Source organism: Camelus dromedarius, chromosome 10 (assembly GCF_036321535.1).
Source record: "Camelus dromedarius isolate mCamDro1 chromosome 10, mCamDro1.pat, whole genome shotgun sequence".
Lineage (NCBI taxonomy): Eukaryota > Metazoa > Chordata > Mammalia > Artiodactyla > Camelidae > Camelus > Camelus dromedarius.
In genome coordinates, this window is record NC_087445.1 from 64,683,930 (window position 1) to 64,702,662 (window position 18,733).

Here is an 18,733-nt window from a genome sequence, read left to right on the forward strand (position 1 = left end):
TAAACACATTGGCACAAGCACCTAGACACAGACCTGCCTGTTCATATATAGGCTAATTTATTCACAGACCACAAGTGCACAACTGGTATGTATGCATGCAGAACGTCCATGCTAATATGCATGCTTGTCAACACACTTCTGCAAACTTGCGTGCGGATACACACATGAAAACAGATGCACAAATGCACATGTGGGTGCACACAGGCACGCCGACATTGGTATACAAAAGCACGTATACCACACATGCAGATTGATGACCTCACATAAACACAGGCAAATACAAACACAAACATACGTGAAAGGGCATTTGTACAAATGCATGCACTTGCACAGACACCCCCAAAGGCACTGTTATCTCAGGGACAAATTTAAAAAGAAAGGGAGAAAGGATGGACAACATTTATGTATTGGAGTTTCTACCTGTCATCACTCAAATCACTTTCAAGCATGTAAAACAGAAGGAGGAAAAATCAATTCTTGATAGGAGAGGTTCAAGGAGCTGAGAAATCAATTATATTTTATTTTCAAATATCATTCAGAGAAGTTTACACTCTTTCAGAAAACTGCTCTCGCCAGGGGGCAAAAAATCAGCTGGAAATGGTAATGTGAAAGGCACTGCAAAGTTCAAGGCAAAGGCCAGTGCTGAGGTCAGAAATGACACTTTCATCTTCTCTGGCAGGAGAAGGGGGGAGGGTTTCAAGTGCCCCAGTTCAAATAATGGCCACAAGGGCTATCTGATGTGACACTGGTCACCTCATTGATTGCTAAGTTTGACTTGGTCAGTTCACATTAACAAATAAATGTTCTTGAGCTCTGAAGGGAGCCTCGGGAGCTCTTTTTTTTTTTTTTTTTTTTTTTTTTTCTTTTTTTAATACAAAGAGACAAAGAGGGTTGAAGAAGAGGCGTGACTTGCCCAACATCACCCGGGAAGAGGGTGCAGAGTCTGGGACTCAGCCCAGCCAGCTGGTTTCTCAGCCCCAAACGTCCTGCTTCTCCCATTAGACATCTGCCTTCAGAGCACCCTCCCTACCAGGCAGAACTTAGATTTCCCAAAGACCTTCATAAACATGCAGCTAATTAACTCATGTAGTACTGGGATCATTTAATTACAGACCCCGGGCTGAGGGCTGGTGGCTGGCCCGAGGTCTCACTAGGGCCAGACCCAGCAGGCACGTGCCTAAGCCTAGCGCAGCCCGGTCCGTTTTCTGTATGAGCCCTCCCTGCCGGTGGGAGCACGTTTATTCCTGACATATGCTAAAGCTTCTGGGGTCGTGATGACCAGGGCTGTGTTCCAGAACACACAGCGGGATGGTGTGGTGAGAAAGTAAAATTAATTAAATTAAATCAAAAAGCCCAGCACACTCTGTTAATGCAGAAACCTTTAATAAGCAGGTCAACTCAGCAAAAAGTGGAAGGGTCAGGGGGAAAGAGGCAGAGAAGGGCGACACTGGCAGACTCAGGTGTTACCATGATGAGCTTCGGTTTTCTCACTGCAGAAAAATGAAAACGGAGAACGAAAAACTAAATCTGGGTTGCCAGGGGCCGGGGGTGTGAAATCAGCGGACATCTCTGAAAACGCCTTGTAAAGATATCAGACAAGTGTCAGCTGCGTTACTGTCTACATGCTCTATGTTGTGACCCTCCCTACAAGTGACCTTGCTGTCCACTGGACTGGACTTGAGAGTCCTTTAAAGACTGGCCAAGTGAGCCGACCAGAGCTGCCGTGTCTCAGAACCGTGTTGCTGGAAGAGTCCTCTGACATGATTTCCAGCATTTTCCACGCTGCTTCTGGAACATATGAAGGGGCGTTACTCAGTGCCACGTTAACAGTAGGTTTTATAACAAAAACTTCTACAAAACACTACAAATAAGATTTTCCTCTTGCAGATTCACAAAACACAGAAGCATCGTCAAAAGCATCTTCACGCTTCTGAGAGGTCTTTTGGGAAACAGACCTGCTCAACTTGGTTAAACATGTTTCTAAAATGTTTGTAAATGTTTTCATCTTGTGCCATCCCCACCTCCCTCACAAACGCCTTTTTATTATTGTTTTTGAATTCTGCGTACCTGTCAATATCCAAAAGAGGGATTCTCCACAGAACACAATTTTAGGATGTGCTCCTCTAGTTCAACGCTCTCGTTTTAGATAGGAAACATTTGATAGGGGAAGTGAGTTGGCCAAGATTATGTAGCAAATTAAGGATAGAGCTATGATTCCTGATGGAGTTTCTCTTCTCAGAATCCCTATTGGGCACAATTTTTTAGTATCTGTCTGTACTGTCTTACTGTGTTGTCCTGTATTTATAAACGGTGCGTATTTTAAAATGAAGTATGTGTAAAATCACTCACAATAGTTTCTGGAACATTAAATGACTCCATAATTGTGAACTCTGAATACGTCTATGTGTGTGGTTTTGCCAACGAGATCATGAACGCCGGAAGGAGCCATGTCTCCTATACTTCTGTGTATCCCCATGGCTCATGCAGTCTTTCGAGACATACCCCAGGCACTCCACAACTGCTTTCTCTTGACTGGTTGAAAATCAGAGGCAGCCCCAGTTTTATGCCCATTGGAGGAAAGGAGAAAGCCTGACATTAAAGCAATAAAATGAACCATTTCCCCTACGGAGTTAGTCTAACATTAATAAAAGCTTCATGTTGCACTATTACCCTCTCCTCTGATTATTTTCGTGTATTTCATGCTGAATATAAATGTCAGAACACTTTATCTGTCTGAATTTCCATGGGATTTATTGCCACTGAAGGAACACATGCTGTGACTTCTGGCAAGGGGTGCTTTGTCCTCGGTGGCCTTCCCTCTCCAACCCTGTCTGAGGTCCCTCAGTGACTGCAGAGCTGCAGAAACTGGCAAGGATCACTATGTCTGCTGTCATAAGCCAAGGTTCAAAATCTACTTTTCCCGTTTTCCAATTCTAAGATTTGGGGTGACTTGCTTTTACTCTCTGGACGTCTCTATTGAGAACAAGTATGGTGGTTTTGAAGCATTCTTTTCCTCACTCCAACACACTTGGCTCTCCTTAACAGAATGATAATTTTGTTCAGATATCTATACATCCTTCTCCGGATTAGATGATTCATGGGAGGTTATTCTTACCCCAGAACCAGGGATATATTCTTATTTATCTGGACCAGTGATATTTAAATCTGCTATGCACCAAAATCATCCAGAGGGCTTGTTAAAACAAAATGCTGGGCTTCTTTCTGCACGGAGATTCTAGTCCCATAGGCCTAGGGAGGGACCGTCGTATTTGCATTTCTGTTGAGTTCCCAGATGTGGCTGATGCTACAGGTTTGAGCCCCATACTTTTGAAACCACCCATCTAAGCCAGTTGGGGTTTTCCTTTACCGAGTCCATGCTCATCATACTGCTCCCCATACAACAGGCCAGTAAATCAAGAGTTGAGTTTAGTTCAGAGTAGCAGTTTTATTCAGAAAGCCAGCAGACTGGAGAAGATGGTGGACTAATGTCCCAAAGAACCATCTTGCCCTGGCTTACATGCGAGTCTCCTTTGTAGAACAAAGAAGGAGAGGTGAGGAGGTAGATGAAAAAGGGAAAGGCTGTTGCAAATATTTCCTTGGTTCCCACCAGACTCTGAAGAGGGTGTGTTAATTTCTTCTTTCCTGCAGCCATTCAACAAGGCTGGTCAGGATGTTTCCTGTGAGCTAAATGAAAGTATTGAAAGTATTTTAGCTTAACATGCAGAGATGGGAGGCAGGGTTCTGGACCTGGGCCATTCTGTATCCTTTAAACTATTAGGCAACATCCTTTTAGTGATTAACTTGTAGCAAGAACAACAGAATACAAAGGTTAAAGTAAAAGAAGCAGATCCAACACGGAGTCAGCTTTGTTCTTCCTGTAACATTCCCATTCTCCACTTGGTCTCGCTATGATATTTCAAGTCGTTTTAACTCATTTCCCTCAAGAACAGAACCCAAGACAAGGGCATGGGCTCAGGTAGATTATTGGGACATGATTCTAGGAGTCACTGGGAAGAAGTCAGGGTGCGAGAAGGGGAAGCAGGGAAAGCCACCAAGTGGAATTAGTAGATCAGTGTTCTCTGTGTGCCATCGGGAGTCACTCCTGCTGCAGACCTTCTGTAGGACCTAGAGTTTACCCCCTAAGGAATGAGGAGGCCAGGATTTTAGTTCCTGTCCCTCACTCATTTAAGGTTGCTTCTTAGGGCTTCAGTTCTCTAGCCTTTCCAGCCTGGCACATGCAGAGGCTGAGCACACTCTGGTGATGGCCCTCAGGCTCAGAGATGCAGCTTCCTGAGGAAGAAATCAGGACATATATGGGATTTGCTTAATAAGTTGCAGGTGATGTGGGCATGGGCTGAGGTCATAACGTGGAGCACATACAGTGTCACATGTCAATGAACCTTTGATGCAGATCTGGCCAATAAAATGTGAGGAATATCTGCTGGGGGACTCTTGTCAAGCTTTCAGTGTTCTTAAGAAAACAGTAGAAGAAAAATATTTCCCTCAGGATGTCATCATTATCTGAATAGGACATAAAAATTGCTACATCCATATCCTGAACAGGAGAAGTAGCCTTTGGATGAAGGCACTGCTGAGAAGAACAGAGCAGGGAGATTGAAGCAACCTGCACCTTTGATGAAATTATTGAGATACTAACATATCATGGCTGGAGCTACCCTACTGCTAGGTTTATTGTATGATAGAGAACAAATGATGTTTTTGTTTAAGACGTTAAACCATTGTTGGGTTTGGGGTTTTCTGTTACTGGTTGCTGAAACACCTGATATGCTGATTCCCTAAAATGCAAAACTGAAATGGTGCTTAACACCTTTGCTACTCTAAGTGAAGTCCAAGATTTAAAAGCATCACTGGGGACCACTGAGTCAGGATTTGCATTCAGCCAGGTCTCCAGGTAACCCCATGTGCGTATTAAACTATCAGGAGCCCTGCCTTATAGAGCTGTGATGAATAAGAAGCTGATGGACAGGAATCATACCACCCATGCTGAATTGGGTTATTATTTTATACTGACACCTTCATACTTCCTTCTAGTCATTTTATTCCTCATTCCTTATTTAAAAGTAAGATTGCATCAACCTATGGAAATATATACAAATGTGGAACTCATCACTGGTTAATTAGTCTAGAAGGTAATTTTGTTCTTTAACGTAGGAGTTAATTTTCCTAAATATTAATGAGCAATTAGAATTCTGTTCTGAAAACAGAAGACGTTGTGAGTTGAGGGTGAGTAGTCGGAGGTGAAGAACAAAAGGATATACAAACAAACATAGTTACATATTGGGATTCTTCGTGGGCTTGTTTTTCTAAGCCTGACACCTGGCAATTTGAATGAAAGTAAAACAGCTAGCACCAGGGTGACCCTCGTAAACAAATGAATCATCTACTGGGGGCAAAAAAGAAAGAAAGGCAGAAAGAAAAATGGCAAGCTCTGTTATCATTTTAGAAGGCCTGAAATGTGACTTTAGCTGGAAATAGCCCAAAGCAGCATTTCTTCACGGGTAGTCTTCAGAATTTCATGGAGTAAAATAGATATTACTTAGTAATGACTCTGTGGTCAAACGAATGTAAAGAATGTTGCAAAACAACAGTGAAGAGGTGAGCAGCTTGTTTACTAGGTTGTTCACGACAGTAGGTCCGTATTCAAGAGTCTGTTTTTCCCTCTTCCAGAACTTGGGCAGAATTTCCCTAGCAGGTTCCTGTGTTTGCACTCTCACCCCCCACACTCCTATCTCCATGGAACAGCCAATGTACTGCTTTCAAAACGCTGATGAGTTTGGGTCGTTCTCCTGCGCAGAACGCATCAATGCAGTTTATACTTGTATTTGTATTTTTCTCCTCTAACGATGCCAACAGGTCCCTTCTTTAGCTTTTATGTGTTTTTCTAGGGTCGTGGCTGACAACCTCCCTTATTCTTCCATTTTGTTGAATATGCCAAGATACTTCTTATCTGAGTATTTTTACGTACTTAAATATGATCTCCTCTGAGAGGCCATTTCTTACACTCTCCTCTTCTCTTAGAACACCCTGCAAATTTCTTTTGGAGCAAGTTATACTTCATAGTAAGCTTTCTATTTGAATAATTTGTTATTAAATTTTTCTTTCTTTCCCTAGAAGAAAACCAGTAAGTAATCTTATTCACTATCATATCCATGTGCCTGGGACAGTGTCTGATGCATAGGGGACAGTAAGTGAATATTTAGTTAACGGTTGAATAAATTGTGAATTGCTAAAATGTATAGGGTTTTTCAAGTACATTTGAACATGGGGAATTTTTTTTTCCTTTCCCAGCCTAGAAGGAATATTCATGAAATATATTTTGAGAAATGCTTTTCTAAAGTCCATTCTAGTGTTCCTAAATGTGAAAAGGAGAATGTAAGATATAACCACGTTTCAGACTCTGACTAGCTGTTTGACCACAGGCAAAGTTATTTCAAGCTTGAGATTTGCTTGTGGAATGATGAGGCTGGTTGAGATAATCTCTACGTTCCTTTACAGCTCCCCCATTCTGAACTTCTAATCACACAGAAAGAGTACTGCATTCACTTTGGTCATGGCGTGAGCTCTCCAAGAGGAAGTCAAATCAGACTGACCTCATTTCACTCTGGAGTATTTATAGCCCAGGATGGTAGATCAGGTAAAGGAAGTCGGTACAGCATATCTAGCTTTCCACAAGTCATTTCACAAAGTCTTCCTTGATGTCTTTGTAGAAAGGAGTGAGGAATGGGGTCTTGATGGAGGCGTGATGGACTAGTTTTGTAACTGGTTGAAAGATGGTCCCCAGGAGTGCTAATTAATGGATCAATGCCAGCGTTGAGGACAGGGACTGGCGACAGCCGGCAAGCTCTGTCCTTTGTCCTGTCCTGTTCAACATTTCTATCAGTGTCTTGGATGAAGAGTGAGAGTTCATGATCATCAAATATGTAGGTGACATGATGATAAGAATATGTTGGATGACAGAATAGGAATTCACAGTGATCTGAACAGCCCAGAGAAATGATCTGTATCTGAATGAGGAAATGTAGTCACATAAAGACAAAGTCCTAGAAATAGAAGTCATCACAAAATTTATAATTACAAAAATGTGTGTATAAGTGTGCACTTGTGTGTGTGTGCATTGTGCATATATATGCCCGGGTGACCTTTTGGAATTTTAGTTGATAGTAAAATCAAAATAATAAAAACACATGTTGTGGTGATCATTTTGCAATGTATACCAATATTGGATCATTATGTTGTACACCTGAAACTAACATAATGTTATAGGTCAATTAGAGCTCAATAAAAATTAATTTAAAAAATCAGAATAATAAAATAATGGAAGATGGCTACTCAACATGAATGTTTGCTATAAATTCAAACTTCATAAATAGAAAGCTAGTATGTAAAAAGAATCAGGTGATAAATACCATCTTTTCTGATGGGGCTCAGAGTACCACTTCCAATTTTTAAGAAGACAGGTTAGAACATGATTACAGAAGAGTGACTGAGATAGAGACAGAGTTGAAGGAACTGAGATTTGGCCTGAAGAAGAGAAAACATAATTTTGGAGACTACTGTGCCCATCAGGATTATGTGTCTCTGTGATGCAGTTCCTCAGTACCTGAACCTCTCTCATCATGCACCCATCAAATTGTTTCTCATTACTTGTGTGTCCCCTTCATGAGGTTCTGTAAGGGCAGGTTTGGATCTGTTTGATCACCACCAATGAAATCAATGAGTTGCTGAATAAATCTTTTCCTTAAATATCTTCAATATTGTGAAGAAGAACCCTTTTTGTGTATTCTTTGTAATTCAGTGGGAGAGCAGTAGGATCAAGTGCAGACCAAAATGTTCTCCACGTAATAATCACATTTCCAAACATGGTGTGGATGATGGGACAAATAGTGAGTGTCCCATCACTGGTGGCAGTCAAGCCACATACGGAATTTGGAGGACCATTTGTCTGGAGCCACCATAGACAGAACTCAAACCACACATTGTGTTTAACCTGAGGGACTTTCGTATCCCTTCAGACCTGATTTTGATTTAGAGGTCTGTTGTTCTGTAAAATTTGTTCTGATCCAAAAGAATGAGAAGGTATTTCATAAATATTGTCTGCCATCGTGTGCCTCTGGGCTTTTACTCTTTGTTCTGCCAATTCATAGCTCACTCAAATTTTGTGCGTAAAAATCCTACCCATCTTTATAAAATTTCTCACATTTCGCTTTTGTTTAAAATATTTAATGAACAAATCACCAGAACTAATCCCTTCCTCCTCTGCATTTCTGTAGAACAACCGACTTTCTCTCTTGCATCCTGATCATTTTTTGCCGTATGAGGTTGATTGCAAATCTGACTTACTACCAATTCAAAATAGAGGGGGCATGTACATGTGCAGGACAATTCATACATCCATCAATAAAAGGATTCCCCTTTTGTGCCACATTTCTGCCAGGACCTCTTAATGGAAATGGCAAGCTTATATCCGTTATTCGGATCTTTTAAATATTTACCTGCCTATGAACAACAGAACTTCTCCTGGTTTTTTTTTTTTTTTTTTTTCCCTTACTCTCCAAATATGTGCAGAAACAAGTATCAGACCTCTTTTTCTTTGGAGACCAAAATCTATCTTCCCTCAAGGTGTTGTTGAAATAGGGGTGAGAAAATAAACCCCAGACCAAAGGAAAGGAAAAGAAAAACAGAGTGAAAGTGATAGAAATATACATTCAGACTCCAGGGTGGCAGAAAGAAATCTGGATAGTATCTGTCGCTGTCACTTAATTTTGGTTGACAAGTTTGTTTACCAACATGTGGTTTCTAGTCTGGCAGAAAAATAAGATTTTTCAAGAAACTCTGTTGTGATTCTTTCATATTTCTCTTTGGGCATAAATAGTTTCATCCAATAATATTTGGATGATTTAAGAGTAAATGAGAAGCATATGAATTAAAGTTCCCTCAAAATGTTCTTTGGTTTTAGAAGAGAGGGCAGAAGTTCCTAGAGGAAGACTCTGCCAGGTTTGTGCTCGATTTGGGAACGTTGGACATCATCTAGAAATCTCTCTTACTGGGGGTCCCCCTCCCCCAAACCCCACCACTGGCTCTTTTTAGAGTTTAGTAGTAATTACTTTGCCTACAGCACTGGGCTTCATGCCACAGAGAACCAGATGGGTTTCCTATCCTTAGAAAACTAATATTTATTTTGTATCAGTAATAAAAGTCAGTGTCTGTCAGGGTTCTAAGCTCTTTGTAGTAGGTATCACTGTATTTAATATTTAGAATGATCTGATGAGATAGGGACCGTGATCTTCTCACTGTGTAGCGTGATATTCCCATGTTGCCGCGTGGTATTCCTGTTCTGCAGATGAAGAAACTAAGGCAGAGAGGCATATAAGAATTCATTCAACATTAAAAAGCTGGCAAATGCATCAGCCGGGAATTGAACTCAGGCAGTCTGGCTCCAGCATTCTTACAGTTAATGTCTGCACATCTCTGTTTCTTGACCTCCTGCAACACAACACTTACTCTCAGCCAGGCATTAATACACTGCCTTGTTTTATTCTCAAGGCTACACCGTGTGGTAGATACCCTTCCAATATTTTTGTCAGTGATTCAGCTGGGTCTCAGAGGCAGTTTGAAACAAGTGTATTCAGTTCATAGAACTAGGGAATGGTAAGACCCAGGATTTGAATTCAGATTTCATCTAACACCTGCCTCAGGCTAGTCTTGCTCCAAGAGTGGTGGGTGAATTAACTGCATCAGAACTGCCTGCAGGCGGGTGGTGGGGCTGTGCTGGTTAAAAGAAAGGTCCAGATTTCAGACGATCTTTGTAACCACTGAAGCAGCATCTCTGAAGGAGGGCCTCAAGATCTTCATTTTTAAAAAGTGATCAGGTGATTTTTGACTCACAAAATTGAAAGCCTTATGCTGCCAGCAGAAACCTCTAGTGTGGAAGAAGCCCCCACCAGCCAGTGTTATTAGGGAATTGACAAGGGGGTAGGAGGTGAAAATGTATTGCGTGTGGACTGACAAAGGAATGAAACAGCTTCAAAAACACAAACTGGAAAATCAGGTGATTCTGGAAATTGCCCGTTTCTAGATTCATTGCAGAGCTATGGCTGATTATCGATTCTGGAAACTTCTTGAGGCTTAGGGGCGTGGAAGCAGGAGAGAGGTCAGCGTGGTGGGGCACAAAGACCATGATGCTAGAGTCAGTCCCTACCTCTTACTCTTACTGTTCTTTGACTCTAGGTGACTTAGATAGTCTCTCTGCATTTTAAATTCTCTGCTTGTAAGATATTTGCCTCCTTGACTTTTTATGCAAAGTAAGTGAGCTACACATCAAAAGCAGTGGACACACAGTAGGTATTCAGTAGTTTCTTATTTATTTATTTTCTGTCTGCTTATGATGTTTCACAACAAGTCACATTTTTAGGTAGCTTCAGTTGTCAACTCTCTCCCTGCCCACACCTGCATTAAACTAGCTATAATAAATTTCTAGTTTGTCAATTATTTCCATTCCTTTGGACCGTTCCTTAAGAAAGCATTTGTCCGTTAATGTGAAGTTTACTGTTGATGATGGGTGATGACTTATCCGGTGCACTTTCACCAAAGAAAGATGAAGGCATGCAGGATTATAACAAAGGAATGAATGTCTACTAGGAAAAAAATATCAGAGACTTACACATTTGTAATAGGAATATTTAGGGGCAAAATTCTCAACGAATATCTTTAAGAATATCATTTAAATTGTAAATTCTGTTACCTTCTCTATTTGAAATACTAGTTCAGAAATCATACCTTTTTGGGGTGGGGGAACATAAAAATGTCAAGGTGCAAATTTAGAGGTCATTTAGAACAGCTCTTAGGCAATGTTTCTACTTGGAGGAAAGACAGCAACTTGCTGATATTATGTAGCACATTGAAGTTCTCATTTGTTACTCAATAAACCTGATGAGATAGAAGCCATGCACCATTTTGCAGATGAGAAAGGTAAGGCTCAGAAAGAGAAGGATGCTTACCAAGATTGCTCAAATCACCCAAGACCAGGACTTGAATCTAAACGCTAGAATCTTTGTCCTTTACTCCTGTCTGTAGGCTATGGTGCTTCCTGATTCCAGGCAGGCAAATTATTACGGATGAATTCCTTTCCCTATCTCTTTCAATCTCTCTTTTTAGAAACTTTTAATTAGTCCCCGACTCTCTGCCATTATTAGTATTTGTTATTATGTATTAAGAGTCATCCTTGTTCCTTTCTCCTCCTCTGTTCCCCTCCCCAAGCTTCCCACTCTGAGGCTTCTGGTTTTAATTGTTATATTTTTTCACCAGTGATCAGTGGAGCTTCTCTAATGATCTCAACTCATTTGGAGGGTTTATAGCTCCAGCACAGAACTCCAATAAAAGGAAAAGAGAAGCTTCGCTGGGATCCCCTGAGGCTTTGCTTCTGCCAAGAACAAAGTCTTTTGCTGCTCACTATCCCGCCCCTACCCAAGGTTCCGTCTTGGGTGGCAAGATTTGCATCTCCTGTTCTTCTCTTCACCTTCCCATCCTTGACCCCTCCTCCTCCTCACTGCCCCAGGATATCCCTCTGAGATTTCTGCACACAGTAGGCACGCACGCACGTGATTACTATTGTTGAAGGATGCAATAAGTAAGTGCATTAATGAGGGAAGAAGGGAGGATGAAAGGAAGATTTATGGCCCACTTAGCATTGCCAGGGAACTTGCGAAGTCCTTAGTTGACTCTAGTGCTTATAGTCGCATGGAAGTAGTTTTATATATAAGGAGATAGGCACAGAGCACTATTAAAATAATCTCCATGGCCAGACATAGTGGGACTTGAAACAGCTAACATTACTGAGCATTTGCCATGAGCCAAGCACTTTACATGCATTCACTCTTTAAGCATCACCACAACCCTGTCATACACTTGCTCTTATTACCCTTATTTTGTAGCTGGGGAAATACATGGGCAAGCCAGGATTCTAACCGAGGTGGTCTAGCTCCAGAGTGTGGGTCCTTAATCTTTACTTTACAAGTAGTGCTGATATTAGGACACATCTCCCGCGGACTGAGCTTAATCATTATGCATTTAAACCTTTGAAAGGTTTTGTCCATCTATTATCTAATTTAATCACTAAAAACATTCAGTAGTGTGGGAGAAAATAATACTGTTATTTATCTTTGATTTGAGGGAGAGTCGAGGGCAAGAGGGGATTATGGCTTTTCCCCACATCTAAAACCCTGCAAGGATAGAGGCAGGGTCAGAACGCAAATCCACGAGCCGTGAAAGGTGATAGACACAAAGTGACCGTGGAGGTTAGTGACATCCCACCCCGACAGTGCCACGTGCTCCTCGTTTTATAAGGTTTAGGCTGCTTAGCTTCTCTGAGACTTGGTATTTCTTACCTGCAAGATAAAGATGCGAATGCCTGTCTCACAGGATTGGGGTGAGAATGCTATTAGGTGCTTTATCTGCTAGAACATGGCAGACATACTATGCGTTTGATTTTCCTTCCCAGGCTCGTCAGAGATACTTGGTGTCAAGGTGAGCCACTCAGACAATCTGGGCAGGGAGGTCCTCAGCTCATGTACATGAAACTGGACCTTCTTATCTCACTATTCCACGATGCTCATCCACCATGGGGAGAAATGAGAAAAACCATCATGTGTATGAATGAATTGACTTCTCTTTGCTGACTCATGGCTGTCCTAACTCTCTTGCTCCTGGATAAAAGCCCAGATGAGGTGCACATCAACACAGTGACCACAATCATTGAGACTCCTAGAAGCTCTAGGTTGGGAAGAGCTAAGATTTAAATCCCTCATCTTAAAGAGAAGGAGAAAGGGACACGTATAGGGGAGAAGAATCACCTGTTTTCATGTGGTTTGAAATGGCAGGACTGGGACTAAAACTCAGGTCTGGCTAAAATCATACCTTTTTCTCTTATGCTGCTATAGAGATTACCTGGAGAATGGAGCTTGGCGTGGGATCTAAGTCAGGGAAACCCAAACAAGAACCTTTCAAGGTATATCTCCCCAGGGAGATTGTTCCCACTAGGAGCAGGGGCTTCTGAAGCTGTCCAGGGAGTCATACTGGCTGACAATGATGGAGCCCGTCAGTTCCTTGTCTGATTAATGAAAAACATCTAATAAACATGAGGAGAAAGGCCAAGGAGTCTAATGTTTAATTATCTGCCCAATGATTGAAAGTCTAATTTCATTTGCCTGTGCTTGTTTGTGAAGGCTCCTATATTCTCCAGCAAGGAAAGAACTTCAGAGTGCAGGGATTTAATACAGATGAATTCATTAAGGTGCTTATTAATGTATACATCCTAGTAGCTTAATATTCCATCAGTTGTCAGCTCCTCTCAATTCTGGATGTGGAGCCAGAAAATAGGGAAAACATTCTTAAGAATTTGTCACTTCAATCCAAACTTAGCAGTGTGTCTGCTGATCATTGATTATAATCCCGAGAATTAATTAATTTTCTTTTGTTTAATTATATTTTATTTTGGAATTGGATACAATTATCTTACAGTTCATATGGATGTGTAAAAGGCCTCTGGCAGACCAGTGGGCAACAGAAGTCTTAGTGCAGAAAAATTAGTACACTGAATTTAAATAAATAAATATGTTAATGAATATTAACTATTTTTTATGCTTTTATCTAAGTATTTTTTTATTGAAGAACAGTTGGTTTACAATGTTGTGTTAATTTCGTGCGCACAGCACAGTGATTCAGTTACACACACTCACACACACACATACATATATTCCTTTTCATGTTCTTTTTCATTATAGGCTATTATAAGGTATTGAGTATAGTTCCCTGTGCTATACAGTAGGATGTTTTGTTTATCTGTTTTATATGTAGTAGTTAGTATCTGCAAATCCTGAACTTCCAGTTTATCCAAAAATGTGGAATGCTTCACAAAGTTTGCCAGTCATCCTTGTGCAGGGGTCACACTAATTTTCTCTGTATCGTTCCAGTTTAGTTTATGTGCTGCTGAAGTGAGTCCTGTTTATTTTTCATGCATCTTAAAACAATCAGAGAAAAAAATTTTGAGGCCAAAGACTATATTAAAGTGTGAACACAAAGGGATAAACGAGCATTCTAGACAATTTCCTGCTTAGAGCATCTGCCAGTTACTAGGGGACCTACACCCAGAGTTTCAAGGACACTTTTGATCCAAAGGAAAGGGACAAGCCTGGAGCCTAGTACTGTGAGGTCAGACAGATCACCTACATTAAGCCAAGACCCCAGATGGCAACACTATCACTGGATGAACTAGGAGGAAAAATGCCCAGAGAGGTCTCTGTGAGGTTCAAAGACACAAGACCTATATTGATATCTGAATCCTGTTCACCAGAAGTTCATGAATCAGAAGGGATGTGACAAAATTAAATTTTATCGTCATGCTTCAGGGATTTTATTTTATTTTTTATGGAGAAGTAAGTAGATTGAGTAATTGTATATTTTATTAACTTAAATATGTCTGTTATATTTCTTAGGTAATCATTAAAAGAATGGCAGAATGTATAGTTTCCAAATTAGTAAAGAAGAAATATTAGCTCATTCCAAAATAAAAGAGAAAAAGGAAATAAAAGTAAAATATAGAAAACTTGGAATAGATAGAAAGCACACAATAAAACGGTGCAAATCCAACCATATCAGTAATCATAGTCAATGCAAATAGATTACTCTCTGCATTGAAAAGATTTAACTGAATAAAAATAAATAAAATCCACCTACAGACTATTTACCAGAGAAAACCTAAAACACAAAATGTACCCACAGATTGAAAAAAAAACACAATAGAAAAATATAACAGGAAAAAAACTTACAGCCTTAGAGCTGGCATCACTGTTCAGATTTCAGATATCCTAGAGACTAAGTTCAGATAAAGATCTTTAGAAGAGGTAAAGAGGGCCATTCTGTAGAGAAAATTAATTCAATTTACTAAGAAAATTTTAAAATCTGAAATTTGTAGTTACCTAATAATACAGTTTCTAACTATGCAAAGTGGAAAATTATGAACCTTCAAGGGAAAAATGACGAGTCCACACGATAGTGAGAAAGTGTAACACATTTCTCAGTAATGAATAGATAATATAGGTTACTCAACATCACTACCAAGGCTGATCAGTGGACTACTGCCCCAACAGTATTTTGTGGACAGTTCAAAGTAATTGATCGTTTTCTGTGTCAAAAAACAATTCTCAACAAGTTTCACAAATTATCATTAGATCACTAAATTTTTCTGACCAAAATGAAATTGTTAAATGGCAATATAAAAAGGATAAGAAACGTAAACATAAATAAATGTATATATGTAGATATGTACTCATGCACTGCACACACCTCAGAAGAAGATCGCATCTATACTTATATTCAGAAATTTAAATAAAATAACGTTCTAAGTCACCCACGGGTCAAGTAAGAAATTAGAATAGACATTGGAAAATAGTTAGACCTGCAGAACTATGGAAATCCTCTCTATCAAGGTCTGTGTTGTAGCTAAAACGATACCTAAAAGAAATTTATACTTCCAAAAATTATATATGCAAAATAGGTAAAAGGTAACTAATTAAAACTTTTAGGCAAGAACAGCAGGAAAAATCTAAAGAAATGAGGATTGAGTAACAAAGACAAAGATGTGTGTGTGTGAGAGAATGAGAGAGAGGAAAAGGCTTAGAAAACAATGTTAAGAAAGGAAAGGAGACATAACTATAGTTTCAAAAGGATTGATAGAAATAAGAGGCAGTATGTATAATAAATATTCTAATAAATGGAAATTATTTACATACATCAAATGTTCAAAATATACTTTCTTAAACCCTACACAATAAGAGGTAGAAAATAGGGAGGCACTCTGAATGATCTTGCTAAACATGAATGATACTGCAGCAACCTTTTAATCTGTTTCCACAAAAAAATCAGCTGGACCAGTGGATTTTCAGGTAAGTTGTATAAAATATCTAACAAGCCAATAATTCTAATCTTATAAAATATCTTTCAGGGAATAAAATAGAGGGGGAGATTGCTTCCTAATCTTTTTTTTTTTTTTAGAGGATTGTATAACCTTATAGCCAAACCACACAAAAAGAGTGCCTGACAGAAACATAACAGACCACTGCCACTCTTGAACATGTAAAAGTTCTAAATAAAACTAGCAAACAGCACTCAACAATGAATAAAAAACAGTGCATCGTGGCTGACATGAGATTGTTTTAGGAATGATTAATATTAGAAAATCTATACATGTATTCGATCACATTAATAGACTAAATAAGAAAAGTAAATCCCAGTGGATACAATAAAAGCTTTCAATAAAACCTGGCAATCATTCATAGTGAAAACTCTTTCTGAACTGTGAATAAAGGGGAACTTCCTTACCTGGGTAAAGGAGAGCTTAAAAAAAAAATCTATCAGAGAAACAGAATAGAGGGAAACTCACTCATATAAGGAAACATACTACATTAAAAAAAAAACCAAATAAAAAAAGCGGGCAAAATAGATGAGTAGGAAAATTATAGTCTGTCTGAGAAGCAGTTGTGCTGTGGAAAGCAGGTCTCCTCATGGGATAAGAATGAAAAGGAAAGCTCATCCTGCATCGTAAACAAAAATCATTTCCAGGTAATTTAAAGACTTAAGTATGATAACTAAATCAATAAGACTCTTCAAAAATGGATAATATGTTTATGTTTTCAGAGTACGGAGAAAGGCTTCTTAAACAAAATCAAAATCAAAAAGCAAAAGGTAAATAAAATCATACATTTGTCTTCTGTTACGTTAGGGACATCTGTTCGTTGTTAGACCCCATAAAGAGATGCAAAGACAAGCCACAAACTGAGAGCAAGAATTTCTAACCACATAAATGACAAAGGTTTACCTTGCAGAATGTGTGACTATCTTTAACAAATCAATAAGAAAAAGACTCAGCGCAAATTTAGAAGGGGAAAAATGGGAGAAGACATGATCCTTCTCTTCACTACAAAGGAAATGTAGCTGGCCCATGACATTTGAAAAATAGTCACCATGTCAGGAGTAGGATGCATATAGAGTGAGCTGCTGCTTCATGGTCACAAGAGCAACAAAATCTAGAAAGTTTATTAATACCAAATATTAAGAGGTTTGCAGAACAAAAATATTTCTCATGTTCATTAGATGCTTATACATCTAATGCTATAAATTGTTACAGTCTTTTGGGAAAACAATATAGAAACAGGTATTAAAAACACATTTAACCTTTGACCTAGCATTCTTTACCTGGGGGGTATCCCCCAGAAATAAAGACTTAGGATACGGAGATCTGTGGATCCACGTTTATTGCAGCATTATTTATAGAGACAGAAAGTAATAACAAAGTGATAAACAAACGGGAAATTATGAAATAAATTATAGAACATTTACAACAAGGGATTATTTCACAGCTATGAAAAATAATGGTTTAGAACTGTGCCACCTGACAAAGACAATTCCATAAAGTATTATTGATGAGAAAGCTTAGTAGTAGAAAGTATGTATGATAAGAAAAATAATGTGTAAGACTGGAAAGTAAAATTGGCAAAAATCCCCAGTTGGTCTTGCAAACACACAGACACACAGATGCATATTAGTGTGCATATATTGGTACTTAGTACATACGCATGGACAATATATGAAGGATATCTGCCTGGTTGTTATGTTTGCTATCTTGTGAGAGGGAATGGGGTTGTGGGGGGCAAGTAAAGATAGACAAAAGAAAAAAAACTGCCGCAAAATGCCCAATATAATCTTACTGATGTAAAATAATGTGTGTATATATAGATAAAGTAGTTACAAAAGAACCCAACAGATAGTATAAATTTATATTGAGTAACCTGTACCATTTTGTGATGGGTTACCAAGGGGGAAAAATCAAGTTACAGACTAACACATATAATAACATTCTATGTGAGAAGTAGTTCCACGTATATAATTGTAAATGCCTATGTTTAAAGGAGAAGGGGATATAAGGCTATATACATCAGTCTGTATTTGTTTATTCCTGAATGTAGCAGAGGTGAAGATGGTGTTAGAGAAGAGTAGAGATGAGTAAAAGGGAGGGGATTATATTTGTCTTTATCCAACTTTGCACTGTATTGTTTCACTTTTTACAATAAGCATTTATGTATTCATTACCTACTGCTGTGTAACAAACTACCCCAAACTTAGCAGTTTAAAACAAGAAATATTTGTTCTTTTTACAATTCTGCAGGTTTACTGGTAGCTCTTCTGATCTGGACTGGCTCACTTGGCTCAATGGGAGAATCACTCTTGTGTCTTGGTTGTTGGCTTGGTGTCCCTGATGTGACAGAGATCAGTTGGCCATGTGTCAGTCATCACTTAGCAGGCTAGCTCAGATAAGCATCAGAATAGTCACAGGACTACCAGGAGCAACAAAAAGGCAAGCTCCAATGTGGAAGCACTTTATAAGCATCTGTTTGTAACACATATGTCAATGTCATATTGCCCAAAGCAAGTCACAAGATCCAAGGAGGAGTCCTAACAAAGGGCACAGTAGAGAGAAAATAATAATGTGGAGTCATTTTTACAACCTATCAAAATGTATTGCCAACTATTTCTGTTATCATTTTGTTCATTTTTGTTCTTCTTTCCCATTGAAAGCAACATGATTCAGGCGCTCATTCTTTTAAGTACACACCTTCTTAGAGTGATCTCTCATGACATATTTTTATTCCCTTTAATACCA

The 18,733-nt window shown here is 39.2% G+C and overlaps 1 non-coding gene across 1 annotated transcript; it reads right to left on the minus strand.

Annotated features, from left to right (window-relative positions):
• Positions 1-13,910: 13,910 nt before the first annotated feature.
• Positions 13,911-14,017, minus strand: LOC116152816 (U6 spliceosomal RNA). Its single transcript, XR_004136522.2, has one exon. It is a non-coding gene; the product is annotated as a U6 spliceosomal RNA (small nuclear RNA).
• Between the last annotated feature and the right edge of the window lie 4,716 nt (positions 14,018-18,733).